Genomic DNA, 14722 nt, shown 5'->3' on the forward strand with positions numbered 1-14722 from the left:
ATTTTGAATTGTTTTAATTTTTTTCCTTTATCTTATATTCTCTTCATATGCCTGTTTCTTAGTGGGAAACCTTTTTGTAGAAAAAAATTATTAAATTTTAGATGAATGTGTAAAATATAAAATTAAATTGATATAAATCATTTTTTATAAAAATTAAATGATAAACGGGGCGAGACGGGTACCCGCTGATCCAACCCTATCTCAGCGGGTTATAGGGTACCCGCTGATATTCGGGACGAGTAAGGGTCAGAAAATGGCTGACCCGCAAGGTGCGGGTCGGGTCAGAAAAATGGTGAATGGGGCGAGCACCCGCCCTGCGCCCACCCCTACTTCACACTCTCCCTGTTATTTTATATACCTATAAACATCCTAAGTCGTTTAATTCGTCTATTGAGTCAAATTTACAAACACTTGGCATGCATAAGTTCTCTGTGTATACGTTCTTTAAGTTAGCTTTCAATGTATCCAACTTGTGCTACCCATATGATTTCCTTGTTTATGAGTTTTCGCTAGAGTTTCAATTTTATTATTCATGTCACACTGTCTTAAACAAGTTGTACAAACAAAATCATGCAAGTAAATTCATCCCCCTGCTATCGCAAAACAAGTCAAATAGTGCAATGAGTTTGCAATATTCTTACCTTTGGGTTTAGTCCAATTCGATTGAGTCTATCTCTGCTTCAGATCTCACCAACTTCCGTCTTTTGGCAGCCATTATGAAAAATTTTTGTCCCACAACAGTTACTTCTTGTGTCCCCTCAGTATATTTCTGTAACACTTTCTCCAAAAACTTCTCATCTTAAACTTTCCAATTTGGGGTAGGGATATTATTTTGCTGATACTCTGGAATTGTGAATGAATGTTCACAAGATATATTTTTGGAGGGAGACCAAAATTCTATTTCATTTGAACATTTCAGATGAAGAGTCATGCCTCATTAATTTGGGCGGGAATTTTTGGAACGGACAGCTAAGGTATTTTAACGGAGCCCATTAGCCCCTGAAATTTTTTTTTATTTTTTTCCCTACTCACTTACTAAAACAACGTCATTTTCCTTTGCTGTTGCCACAATTATACGTGGCCTGTTGCAGTCCTCTCATTTCCTTTTGTGAGAGAACTGCTCAGGCGGATCGTCCCTGCCCCAAATCCAATTTTGCACAAGATGTTTGATTTATCCTACATTGCAAACACTTTATTCATAGATGTACCCCCTGAATTCATGTGATGTAGTTATGAAAGCAATGTAAGATGATAAACCAATTATTATTATTGAGGGAATGCTTTGGGATCCTACCATATACCTCAAGGATAATGATAGTAATTTGCCAATTCAGATGCCAACAAAAGATGAAGAGTCATAGCCTTTGAAGGAAGATGGCAGTCAGGGATAGAGAGAAAAAATGATTCATATCCTAAGAATGTGAAGTCGAGACAAGGAAACATCAACTGATCAGTTGATTACAGTTGCAGGGATTCTTGAATCTATTGATATCCTTGGAACCAATCCTGGGAAGGAAGTTGAGACCATTAAGGATCCAGTAGCTGATAAAATTCCCTCTGTTAGAAAAGAATAATCTGGTCCATGACCAATTATCATTCCAATTGTCCTAAGGATGGTTGAGTTTGATCATATGACCTTACTAGAGGTGTGAATATATATATGCAATCTTCTAAGGAGAAATGCCAAATCCAGGAGAAAACTAAGCTCGTAAGCAACTGAAAAACAATTCAGGACTATCTATGTTCATTCAAGTCGTTGGGGGTTTGACAGTTTTCAACATATTAGCAACAAAAGTTGGCAAGCTATTGGACTTTCATGTTCAAATCCTTCTCAAATTGAGGCCATGAACAAGCACAAAGATTGAGATTTAACTGCCAAGAGATCAATGGTTTCAACTTTCAAATAATAATTGAAGTTCTTCTCTTTTACTTGTTAACAATGGGAAGTGACATATTTCTAACTTTTCTTTTTTTTTTTTTTTACCAAACAATAGGAGACTTCATTACTGGAAACGAAAGTTTACAACTTTGGAGCAAAGGCTCCTACATCGTTTTTGGCAAAACTGATTAGCCAACTTGGAATGACTCCATCCAAGCTATCTCAGAAACTGAATTTAAGGCAAACTTTGCCAACTGGTGAGACATACTATTCCCTCTCCTTTTAACAAAGGAGAAGACACAAAAACTAAAATCCTTGCTAAGCACAAAGATGTTAAACAGGACAGCACCTGCTAGATGGTCATTCAACCTTCCCTCTCTGATTTGGTCAATGATGCTCTTACAATCAGATTGTATGATGATATTCCTCCATCCATTCTTTTTGGCCAATGACAAGTATATATTTTACGTGTTTTTAGTGTGTTCTATTAATTTGTTTCAGTATGTTTTAATTAGTTTTATAGCTAATAAACTAAGATTCTAGTGAAAATATGCATTTTATGGTTTAAAGTGTGAAAATATGCATTTTATGGTTTAAAGTGTGAAAATTGCATTTCTATGAACTTTTACCGCAAAAACTTCATGTTTTTGTAGATTTAAGGATTCAATCATCAAAGGGAGAGATTTGACAAGATAATTGGATGATTGATACTGATTTGAAGTGGTTTAAAGAAGACATGAAGTGCAAGAGAGGAAATGCAATCAAGAACAAAAGGAAGCAAGTTTCACAGCTTTGACACCTGGTGGTATTTCGACTATATCTTGAGCTACAATGATTGGCTGGAGGTGATTCTTAAACCATTTCGAAGCTCAGAGACATATCTACATTTGGTATGAGACATCGAAGTCCAGATCAGTCGTTTTCATTGTCAAAAAGTTGGAATACAGAAGTGCAAATTCTGTGGTCGTAAGCTGGAATAGAGCTCTAACCAGTCTTTAGTATGTCGGTCATATCTTGGTCCACAGAGCTCTAAATTGGATGATTCTTAAGGCATTGGAAAGCTAACTCAAAGGGCTACAACCTTCATGTTTTGCACAAGAGATAGTTCGGCGTCCAACCTCAAAAAAATAGCAGTTGAAGTAGTGCAGAAGTGAAAACGTGACTCAATGAAAACGTGGGTTGCAGTCGCGTATTATCAAGTAGTGTTTTCTCACCTGTTTTCTACAACTTGCTCATCAACTTGCCTTGCTTTCACACAATTTTTCCAACTCAATTCCAGCTACAATCTCGGTTGTATCTGATAAAAAAAAGGTTGAAAAGTTGGAAAGACAACTTATGGAAGATTCAAGAGTCAAAAATGACAACTTTAACAACTCTTCTTAACCTTGAATTCCTCTATATATAGAAGCCTTTGGAGAACATTTTCACAACTTTGGAAAGCTAGAGAAACTCACAAAAAATGTAGTCTTCACTAGTTTTTCTTAGTTCATTAGTTAGAGTAGTATAGTATAGAATAGTTTAGATAGTTATGTGTGTTATCCACTCTTGTATATTGGCTAGATTAGGATGAAGATAGAGATGAAGAAGGAGGGATTGAAACTCATGTGACAAGGGTTATCTCTTCTCCAACTCTTTATCTTTTGTATTGGATTCTTAAGTATGGTTAATATGCAAGTTTTGGATTTGTGTTTTAATATGTTTAGCTAAAGTTTATGCCTAGAGTTATGGATGAACTTTCTATATCTTGTTTGTAATGTTTACTTGGTTATTTGATGATGTTATTTTGAGCAAGTTATTTATCACTTTTGCTTTTCTAATCATGATTAACTGGCCATTAGTTGTGATTATCTAAAGGTGTTAAGTTTGCAATGAGAATTGGAATTTAACACTAGTTCAAGGAAATGATAAACCTAGGGAGTACACTCACGAGAGTAAAAGTGCACCTATGTGGCTTTAGTGACTTGTTCATATAATTTCATAGAAAAAATGAGTTTGTAATTAATTTCATAACCACAAGAGTAGGTATGGTTTAGCTATAAGTATAGTTGATTCACTACGAGAGTAGGTTTCACATACATTAGGAAATTATGCCATAACTAATCAAGATAATAGCATTCACTTAACCGGTAATCTCATTTGCAAGAGTAGTAAGGAATTCTATATCTCTAGGAGCTTTCTAGTGCTAACTTTCATTACTTTTATGTTTATGGTAGTCTAGGTAATAAAGAAGTTCGAAAAACACCGGTAATTGCAATCTTCCCTGTGGGATTAACCCTTAATACTCTATACTCGCTCACGATTCGTATATTTGCGATAAATGGCGTATGGGGTATTTAGGAGTTTATAAATGTAAAACTTGATTGTAGATGGGTTAATTGTATATGTATACGCCGCGCACGTCAAGTTTTTGGCACCGTTGTTGGGGAAGATTGGTCAATATCGATGCTAAGAATAACTTTATTAATTTAGACATTTTTACTTGTTTTTGTAGTATTTAGTGTCTTAATTTTTGTTTTTAGTGTCTTTTTGAGTCGTGGTATATGTTTTTTATGTGTTTAGAGTCATCTATTTTTCTTGACTAAACTTGTTTTTAAATTACTTTGAAAGAATGTTTAAGGGTTCAAGAAGAGTAGAAAACATGAGGAGACAATGCATGAGAAGTGGAAGATCGGCAATGGATGGTTACTACGTGCAAAGCTCCTTGAATAGAGGTAACCATGAAATTACCGAAGGTATGCCATTTGAAGATGGTTTAAGGTGCTTAGAGGCTAAATTTGATGTTATAACGTTACAAATTCAAATAGACACTTTTATGCATGAAATTGAGTAAAAGAGGAATGTTAATGCTTTTAATTCTTATCATATGATTTGTGACTTGTGTGGAGATTATCATGCTACTAATACATGTAAACAAGCACAAAATTAGATTATTTTGATGAATTGGGCATTGCAATCCTTGTTTTGATCAATATGGTGATAATTTGAGCAATTCTTATGCTTATGGTGGGGATAATCAATGTACTTATAGTGATTTTTCATTTTTTTATGATTATCCATCCGAATGTATCCAATATGAATCAAAACCATCTTGAAAATTGGCAATAGAAAGGTTAGCTAATGCAACTTTACCTTTGGAATTAGAGAGTGAACCATTAGCTAACAATTCCAAGCCATCTTAGGAGTTAGCATTAGAAAAACTAGCAAATGCAACTTCCGACCGTTTTGATAGGGTTGAGGAAAGATTAGATGAATTAGCTTCTCATTTTAGTAGAATACAAGACCAATTATATGCATTGTGTGAAATTATTTCTTCTAATGATATGCAAAATGATCCTAGCGTGAATTGTGAGCATGTTGCAAATGAAATGGATTATATTTTGATGAAAATGATGAATCTCAATTGAGTTTCGATGAAAAAATGCCCATTTCACATGATAGTACCTTTAGAACTAACCTTGAACCTCAAGAGGTGAGACTTAACGATTCATTTTTAATCCCTCTTGAGGAGTATGTTGAGAGTATAGGTTTTAAAGGTATTATTCCCCAAGGAAGCCAAGTTGACGTTCCTTTGATGAGTTCTCAAGTGGTACATAATCAAGATAAAATATATGAAATACTTGAGATAGGTAAGCTACTTCTACCTCTCACATCATTAGAACATGTGACTTTTGCTATAAAGTCACCTTTTAATGATCCACCACGACCTAAATGGTGGATTATTCATTGACAAAGCCTCTTTGAAAAATGAGGCAAAATAGTCGAGCCAACAACTATAAACAAAAGCGCTTGTTGGGAGGCAACCCAATGTTTTGGCTATTTATATCATTTTGGTGTGATTTTATGTTTAAATTATATGTTTGAGTTATTTTGTTGTTTTGCATTTGTAGGTATTGAAAATAGAAGCAAAAGTGACCAAATGAGATGAAAAAGGCGAAGTTCAATCAAGGAACTCTACCCCTTGATTTGTGCTAAAGGTGTATTTGATCTATTCAAAAAGGGTAAAATACATGTTTTAATCGTTTTACATGTGCGTGCATTGATAATTTTGGCAAAGAATGATCTATGATACATTTTGAGTAATTGGAGTAACATGTGTAATTTTCCAAAGTTGGCATTTCTGCAAAAATTTGCAACAGAAAATGTGGATGACTTGAAAACGCTCCATCGTGCCACGTTTTACACGAGCCAAGTTTTCAATTTTGCAATTTTTGTATAGAAAATGCAGCTTGAAAACGCTCCATCAAGCCACGTTTTACACAAGCCACATTTTTAGTACTGCCCCAGAAGGAAGAAACGCGGCTTGGAAACCCTCCATCAAGCCACGTTTTCAGTTATGCCCAGAAGGAAGAAAACGTGCCTCACACAAAACGTGGCTCGAAGGCACGTTTTGTCAAGTCATGTTTTCCCTTCATGTCCGAATGCTAAAAACATGAGATCTGGTTCATTCTTCTTTTCCTTACGTATTCCCTTGTACCTTGAGTAGTTTATTGTGTATTTTCTATAGGTATATTACCACCACAAAGGCTTAGGAGTTACGGATGGCCTTTATATGTTTATTAATGCCTTTGTTATCGCCTTTGTTTCTCATTTTTCATTTTTTTATATCACTAATGGTTATCTAATGGAACTAATGAAGTTGTGGGGATAACCGGACAATGGCTCATGATCTTAATACTTTGCGCACTTCAATCACATCAATAGGGGAATATTACTTTCTTTATCTTGGTTTCCCTTTTTACACATTGAGGACAATGTGCATGTTATGTGTGGGGGGAAGAATTGATATTATATGCATTGTATGTGATTGACTTGTTAGTTCCAAAATTGCAAAATTACCCCAAGAAATTTCAAATTTTTTCAATTTTATCCAAGGGGTAACAAGTTCCATGTCATTAGTAATTCAAATTCCTTCTACTTTTGAGATAAATATATGTGACTTGGAAATGACTTTTCTCATTTAACTTGGAAATGATTATTATGCGATCAATTTGTGCACTTATAGAAAAGTATATCTTGTAAAGTGGAGAAAATTATGCCTACATTTTGCATATTTGAGAAAATTTCTTATCTTTATTTGATTTTACATAGTTAAGTGATAAGTATGGTCAATAATTGCAATCCTCTTCTCATGATTATGCTTTTGAGGAAATGTTATTATCTTTACTTTGAAAAAAAAAATGAAAAAAATGTAAAAAAGAAAAAAAAAGAGAAGAAAAAAAAGAGAGAATAAAAATTGCTTTACTCTAATGGTTCTTGTATTTAGTAACTGGGAGTCTTCATCTACAAATGTCGACTTTCGCGTAAAACGGTAGTTGAATTAAGAGTATGCAAAACAACTTGAGTATGTGAAGTGTTGAGTAACCGACGATTTTCATCTAAAAATGTCGATCATCATTTAAAAAGGCACTTTCATAATTTGAATAATATTTATCTATATTATATGAATAAATCCTCTCTAAGTTAAATAAGAAGATGATCATGGGTTTAGAAAGTATTTTATTGACCATATGAGTTACTTATGAAATTGGGTGAGGATAAGAAATGGAATTGAACTAGTTAAATTTAAGGTATATTGGCTCTCCTTTACTTGATATTATGAGTATTTGAGGATTAATGAATAATTGTATAATGGTTGTTTACTTTGTTTTGAGAAAATGAAGTTGATGGTGCACATATCTTTATTTTCAAAACTTTGAATCATTATTGGTATGTATTTCTAATTGTTGAAGACAAGATGTGAGGACTCGAAAATCTATTATTTTTAAATCCCTAATTTTGGCTTAATTAATTATTTATTTGGATTTTTGCCATGAATAATATTTTCTACCCTTATTAGACCTGAGTACATGGTATTATAGTTTCGTTATATTTTTAAAGTGTCTCGTTTCAAAAATTATTTTCTTAGAAGCTTGTTTAGTGAAAAAGTGAAAACGCGTTTGGAAAATTTAACCAATTGGGAGTACATTAAGCCCTGAAAATTGGAGACATGTACAATGGTCTTAAAATAGGTAAATTTAGCTTTAAGTACTCAAGTGATAGTTAGTGGTACGATCGTTATAAGAATTTATCGAAGGTTTCACTTTATCGCGCCTAAATTGGTAATACGCGTTTTCACGCGCGCGAATAATTGAGAGACTTTAGACCATTATTTTGGGACAATTAAGAGTGAATAATATTTATATGAATATAAGTGCATTAGAGGTTTAGTGCACTAGTGAAATAAACTCGAAAGAAATCGAACCCAAAATGCGCGCGTACACGCTCAAGAGAGAGTTGACTTTCGGCGAATTGTGGCCACACATTTAAGCTTACTTTAGAAGCTTTATTTCAGCATATCACACGCCTCTTTCTTTCTCATTTGGCCGAAACATCAGCTGCAACAAAACAACTCCAAGTTTTGCAAATTCCATCTCCAAATCTTACACAAATCTTCATCCAATTCACACCCAACTTAAACCACACGTGGCTTAACACTTAAGGATCATTTGAGCTGCAAAGAGGAACTGAAAATCACGGTTTTTCTGGAATAAAGGGGGGCCAAAATTCTGCTTGAACATCAAACCAAAGTAGGTAATGATCCAGCACTCTAAACTTGGTTTATAGAGGTTGTTTAACACCTTTAAGCTTGGATATTCATACGGGTGGTTGTTATTGTTGCAAATTTGGAAGGTGGGCTCTATGAACTTCCACCCTTTGTCTTGATGGCTGATGTGATGATTGATGATGAATTTAATGTTGGTTTAGTGCTCAAAATGGTAGATTAATGGTGTATTAGTAGTATGAACTTCAAGAAATGCATGAGAGGAAAAGTTTCAATTCTACCCCTGCTTTGAACGTATCTATTTCTGCTGAATTTTGGGGTTGTAATGACTTATATATGATGTTTATATGTTGTATAGATGGTGTATTAAAATTTCATTGAAAAATATTGAGGTTTGGTGGGTCAAATGAATTGATTTCACAAAGCTAGTAAATGTGGAACTGTTCCCGTAATGCTCTGACCAGCTTTCGTGTTTCGGCCATAATTTTGTGCTCCGATGTCGAAATCGAGTGCCGTCAATGGCATTTGAAACTAAACATTCCAACCTTTCCGCCGGTATAAAATTCATGTTCTGGTTCTATGTATGTCAGCCGAACCAACCATTTAAAGTCGGCTGTTCTGTTTCTCTGTTTTACTGGAACGAAATGCTGAGGCTGCAACTTGTGGCTCGAATTCGAGCTAGTTTTGTGCCGAATTTCAAAATTATTTCTTCTGAGAAATTATAGCTCTATGAATTCTTTTTCCAACGCCATAAACCATGACCAATTCCGAGTTAATTTGAGTGATTTGTGATCAAAATACGGAACCTGTCCTGCTCTTGAAAACCCTGACTTTTGGACAGATTTGATGCAAGGCTTGGTATAGACTTGCTAACTGAATATTTTGGTGTTAAACACTTACCAAATGTACCATGAATATTCCTTAGGCATTGCCTACACTAATGAGCCATGTTTGAGGAATTTTTCCTTGACCCAATGTTTGAAATGGAAAACAAAATGTTCAAGGGAGTTTTGTCTTAGTATTTTTGAAACTTTGGGTATTTGATTGACTACATTTCCGAAGGTATTTTTTCATGAAATTTGATAGAGGGATACTCTTTATATAGGAGTATTATACTGCCAAATTTTGTACCAATCCAAGTCCCTTTCGATACCTAACTAAAGTCCCAAAGTTGGAAGCTCAAATCTGGAAATTTGTTCACCAGTTTTGAATTTTTCCCAAACTTCGAGCTACCGTATCTCGGTGCTCGAAACTCCGATCCTTGATCCGTTTTTTCAGTTATAAACCTTACTTACAATTCTAATTGATTTACAAATTTCAGAGGCTAGCTCGCAACATGTGAATTTTGCCGAATTTTCAAAGTTAGCGAAAAACCAACCCCGGCTCAATTTTGAGTGTTCCGGAACAGCAACTTTAAACCCATTTTTAAATATCTTCCACTTAGATTCATGGAAAAGTGTCTTCTAAAAACTTTTAGTACTTTCAAAAAAGTTTCCAACGGTACCAAGTTTTCCAATTTTTGACATGTAGAATGTGAGATACGATTTTTCAAAATATCGTATCAAAACTGAAAATTTTTCGAATTCCAAAGGAAGGGAGTTTTCAACCACTCCTTATTCCTTCGATATTACTTGAACATGTTATACCTGATTTTCTAAAATGAAAACTCAATCGCACTTGTACTTTAAGAAACTCTAATTGAACCTCGATTTACGAGTAATTGAGATTCAATTTCATGAAATTTCCTTAGATTGTACAAGTGTACAATCTTCCTTGACAATTGGGATATATGAGTGATGCTTCACTATTATTTGCTCAGGCGCACACGATGACCCACAAGAGGATCCCACGGTGGACGCTTAAACTTCGAGTGCCTTTTTCTTTTCGTTTTACTTGGTGAGTGTCAAGTGTGTGTTACTTAAACTCCTGTGAATTCGATACGTGATTACTTGTTATTGATACTTGAGATTTTGGGAAATGGAGTCGAGTGTGTACTTTATCGCATTCGTTCTCATTCGAAATGATTTAACTCATGCTCAAATTGCTTGAATATATCGATTGCTTGGATACATCGATTGCTTGTACGATCAATGCTTGATACATGATATGATATGCTATGGCTGCATACGTCGGTGGAGTAAATCTCCTCGATACACAATTGCACACGGGGACGCCCACATCTCATTGGCCGACCTTGGACTCGAGCCGGCATGGGCTTGGTCGGGAATCTTGGCGAGCCATGAGATATATAAGTTTGACCTAATGAGAGGTCTTGCTTGGCATACTCGAGTAGTATCGCCATAAACAAATGACAGGAGGGCCCGATACAGGGGTATGTGAGGTGAAAGGGGACAGGTTAACTGGAGTTCTACAGACAAAACCTACCCGATTGACGGAGTGTCAATTCGTGGAGGTTATTGATCGTGCAAGTGGAATATAGCTCTTGAGAGCTCCTATATCCTTGAATTGTTTCCATTTACTTTCCGGTAAATTGTTAATTGAAACATATTATTGCGTAGCTTGTAATTGGGATTGTTATTTGAACTGCGTGCTTGCATGTGTGACCTTGGCCTCATGAGCGTTTTGCTCACCCTGTAGATTTGTTTTCCTTAACAGGACTGGAAATGGAGTTAACGCGGAGAAATCTCCTTTTGGATATATTTTGTTTTAGGGTTTCAAGTGCATTTTAGCTTGACCCCTTTATGATTGTACTTTTGGAAGTTTAATGTATCATTCGGATATATGTGATGTATATTTTGGAATTTAAGTTGTATTATGAACGCCCGACGTGCGGGTTGGATAATGGATGGATATTGTTAAGCATGAACGCTTCCGCTCTATATGTATTTGTACTAATTTGATTGTGGTATCTAGTATCGCTTTAAGCTTGAACGTTTATTGCTTGAGTCCTGGCGAGAGTTAGGCAGGCGTTCCGCGGATACCCTTTGGTGCGTCTTAGGGAGAAGTAGGGGCGTCACAGTTGGCATCAGAGCGCTAGGTTAGCGCTATGTTAGAGATCTATATGGGAGACATATTAGATACTCTACCCTTAAAACTTGAGACCGGATAATTAAGTTCTACCTTAAGAGGTATTTGGGGCATACTAGTGTTTAGGTTAGGCATGCATAAACGACATCCGAACTAGATAGTGATTTAAATTTCTAACTCGAAAAGTGCTATTATTTTGCAGGGATGGAAAACGGAAATGGAATTCGGACAGCTGACGGGAATGGCCATGCGAATGGCTATATAGTGCCTCCTAAGCCTATCTTCTACCGGGCTCTAGATGGGTGAGCTCGATTACGCTATTCTCCATCTGACAGATATCCCCGATGTGCGTGTAGGGTTACCTTTGCTTACCCGAACCACCTTGTGCTTGCTCTGGACGATGAGCGTCGTCAGTTAGTGGATCTTAACACGGATCTTCAGGCAGAGGTGGACGAGTTTAGACAGATGGTTAGTGCTCAGGGTGAGCGGATTGCAGAGCTCGAGGAGGTGATCGAGGGTGAGGTGGCCATATCTGTAATGGTTCGTGATAAGTTTCAGAGTGTTAGGGCTCAACTTACTAGATTGAGAGAGGAGGTCCGTAGTCGGGCTTCTGATATCGTAGCTGATGCCACTAGGGTAGTGGATGAGGCGATGGGTGTGGCTCAGGACTCTGGGGAGAAGGATCCTGAGGAGGAGGTTCCTCCTGATAGTCCTGCTGCGGACTAGGTTTAGATTGATCGACATTTCTTTTGACCCTTTTGACTAGTATAGCTAGTATTAGCAGGGGTGATGCTAAGTGCTGAGACCATTGTATTTTTCATGACTGTGTGGCATATTTTTGAGACACTTGCTTTACTTTAGTGTTCTGTGACTAAAAAGTACTCTTGTGGCACCTGTGTGCTATATTTTTGTGACTACCCCATGATTTGCTAATTGTGTCACCTTGATATGCTAATGAATGTAAATTATTGTTATATCCAATGTTTTCTTGATTGGTTCCTGCTTTATACTTTGCATCACATAATTTATTTATTCCTTGCACTAGGAACGCCTAGGTTATGGAAGGATTAAAAAGGGGTCGAGGCCGTGGTCGAGGTTGTGGGCGAGGGACTAGACCGGTTCAACCTCAAAAGGATGATCAGGGATCGGCAACTGGACCGACCTAAGGTCAGGAAAATATTGAGGGTAATCAAGTGGCTACTGCCATTAATAGGATGACTGATATCTTAGAGCGCTTAACTGATAGACAAGGACCTGGACCGTTCAACAACCTGGGGTCAAGAAAGAGGAGAGGATAGAGTCTTAGAGAGGTTCTTGAAATTTAACCCGCCTAAGCTCCTCGGCGAACCTGATCCTGAGGTAGCGGAGAATTGGTTAGAAAGGATGACCAACATATTCACTGTTTTAAACTACATTGAAGATAGACGAGTGAATTTCACTGCTTTCCAATTTGAGGGAGTAGCCCGTGCTTGGTGGGATCTGATAAAAGGAAAATGGGAGAGAACTCAGACCCCTTGGACTTGGGAGAATTTTACAAGAGAATTTAACGAAAAGCTTCTTTCGCCCTTAATCCAAGAGAAGAGGGAGGATGAATTTATCAAACTAAAACAGGGAGCTCTTAGTGTAGCTGAGTATGAAGAAAAGTTTACTAAACTTTCACAATACGCTCTCGAATTGGTGACCGATGAACGAAAAAGGATTAGACGGTTTGTCCAGGAACATAATGTGGAGATACAAGAGGGCTTGACTGCAGTCCAAATCTCTGCATTTACTGAGGTACAAGAGAAAGCCCAAAGGGTAGAAAATGCAAGGATGCAAGTGAGAGACTTCCACAATAGAAAAAGAAACTTTTCTAACCATACTTCTGGACAAGCAAGTAAGAGTGCACAACCTTCCAAGATGGGAAGATGAGCAGGAGGAGTGAAGTCTGTTGGAGCTTCTAGGGGAGCTCTATCTAGAGGGGGTCGTAGTTGGACTACTCAATTTAGGGGAGCGCCTTCTACTGGATCGGCTGTGACCCCTTAAGTTACATGTGGATACTGTGGTAAATCCAACCACTCTGATAACGATTGTTGGAGAAAGTTGGAAAAATGTTTATTTTGTGGTAGTGCTGAACATCAAGTCGCCAATTGTCCAAAATCGCCAAAGACGGGAGGAAACCCTCAGAGGCCAGAAAAGCCAACCTCTAAGCAGACCAGTGCCGGAGGAAGTCGACCGAAAGTACCGGTTAGGGTTTATGCATTGGATTATCAATAAGTTCCTGAGGCAACTGAGGTGGTAGAAGGTACAATCCCAATCTTTCACCGTTTGGCTAGGGTTTTAATTGATCCATGTGCTACATATTCTTTTTAAACCCTAACTTCATGAGTGGGATAGATTTGAAACCATTTAAGTTACCATATGATTTAGAGGTTAAAACGCCTACTGTGGATCAAAATCTAATTGTTAACTTGGTGTATCAAGATTGTGAAGTCTGGATTGGGGAACGAAAATTATTGGCTGATATGATAGGTTTGACGATTAAGGGATATGATGTGACATTAGGAATGGATTGGCTAGTCCGTTATAATGCCCAATTGAACTGTAGGACGAAAATTGTAGAATTGTGTATTCCAGGGGAGGCAACCCTGAAACTGGATGTAAGGGGCAAATTGGTTTCATCTGCACTTATTTCAGGAATTCGGATTAGAAAATTATTAAATAAAGGAGTTCAAGGGTATTTGGGTTTTCTTCTTAACACCCCAAGTGATAAGGTGAATTTGGAGAGCATGCCTGTAATGAAAGACTTTTCAGATGTTTTTCCTGAAGAGTTAGAGTCTCTACCTCCAGAACGAAAAATAGCTTTTAAGATTGATGTAACTCCGGGAGTGACACCTATCTCTAAAACGCCATATCGGATGGCTCTAGCGGAATTAAAGGAGTTGAAATTGCAATTGCAAGACTTGCTGAAAAGGGGTTTTATAAAAGAGTGATTCTCCGTGGGGAGCCCTGATTTTGTTCGTTAAGAAAAAGGACGGGAGTTTGAGGCTATGTATAGACTATAGAGGCTTGAATGAAGTCACCATTAAGAATAAATACCCACAACCCCACATTGACGAGTTGTTTGACCAATTGCAGGGGACGGTAGTATTCTCGAAATTGGATTTGAGACAGGGTTATTATCAGTTGAGGATTTTGGAGAAGGATATACCCAAAATTGCTTTTAACTCGAGATACGGGTATTTTGAATTTGTCGTGATGCCGTTTGGGTTAACGAATGCTCCTGCTGCTTTTATGGATTTAATGCATAGGATTTTTAAGTCTTATTTGGACCA

This window comes from Coffea arabica, chromosome 7c (assembly GCF_036785885.1).
Source record: "Coffea arabica cultivar ET-39 chromosome 7c, Coffea Arabica ET-39 HiFi, whole genome shotgun sequence".
Taxonomy (NCBI): domain Eukaryota; kingdom Viridiplantae; phylum Streptophyta; class Magnoliopsida; order Gentianales; family Rubiaceae; genus Coffea; species Coffea arabica.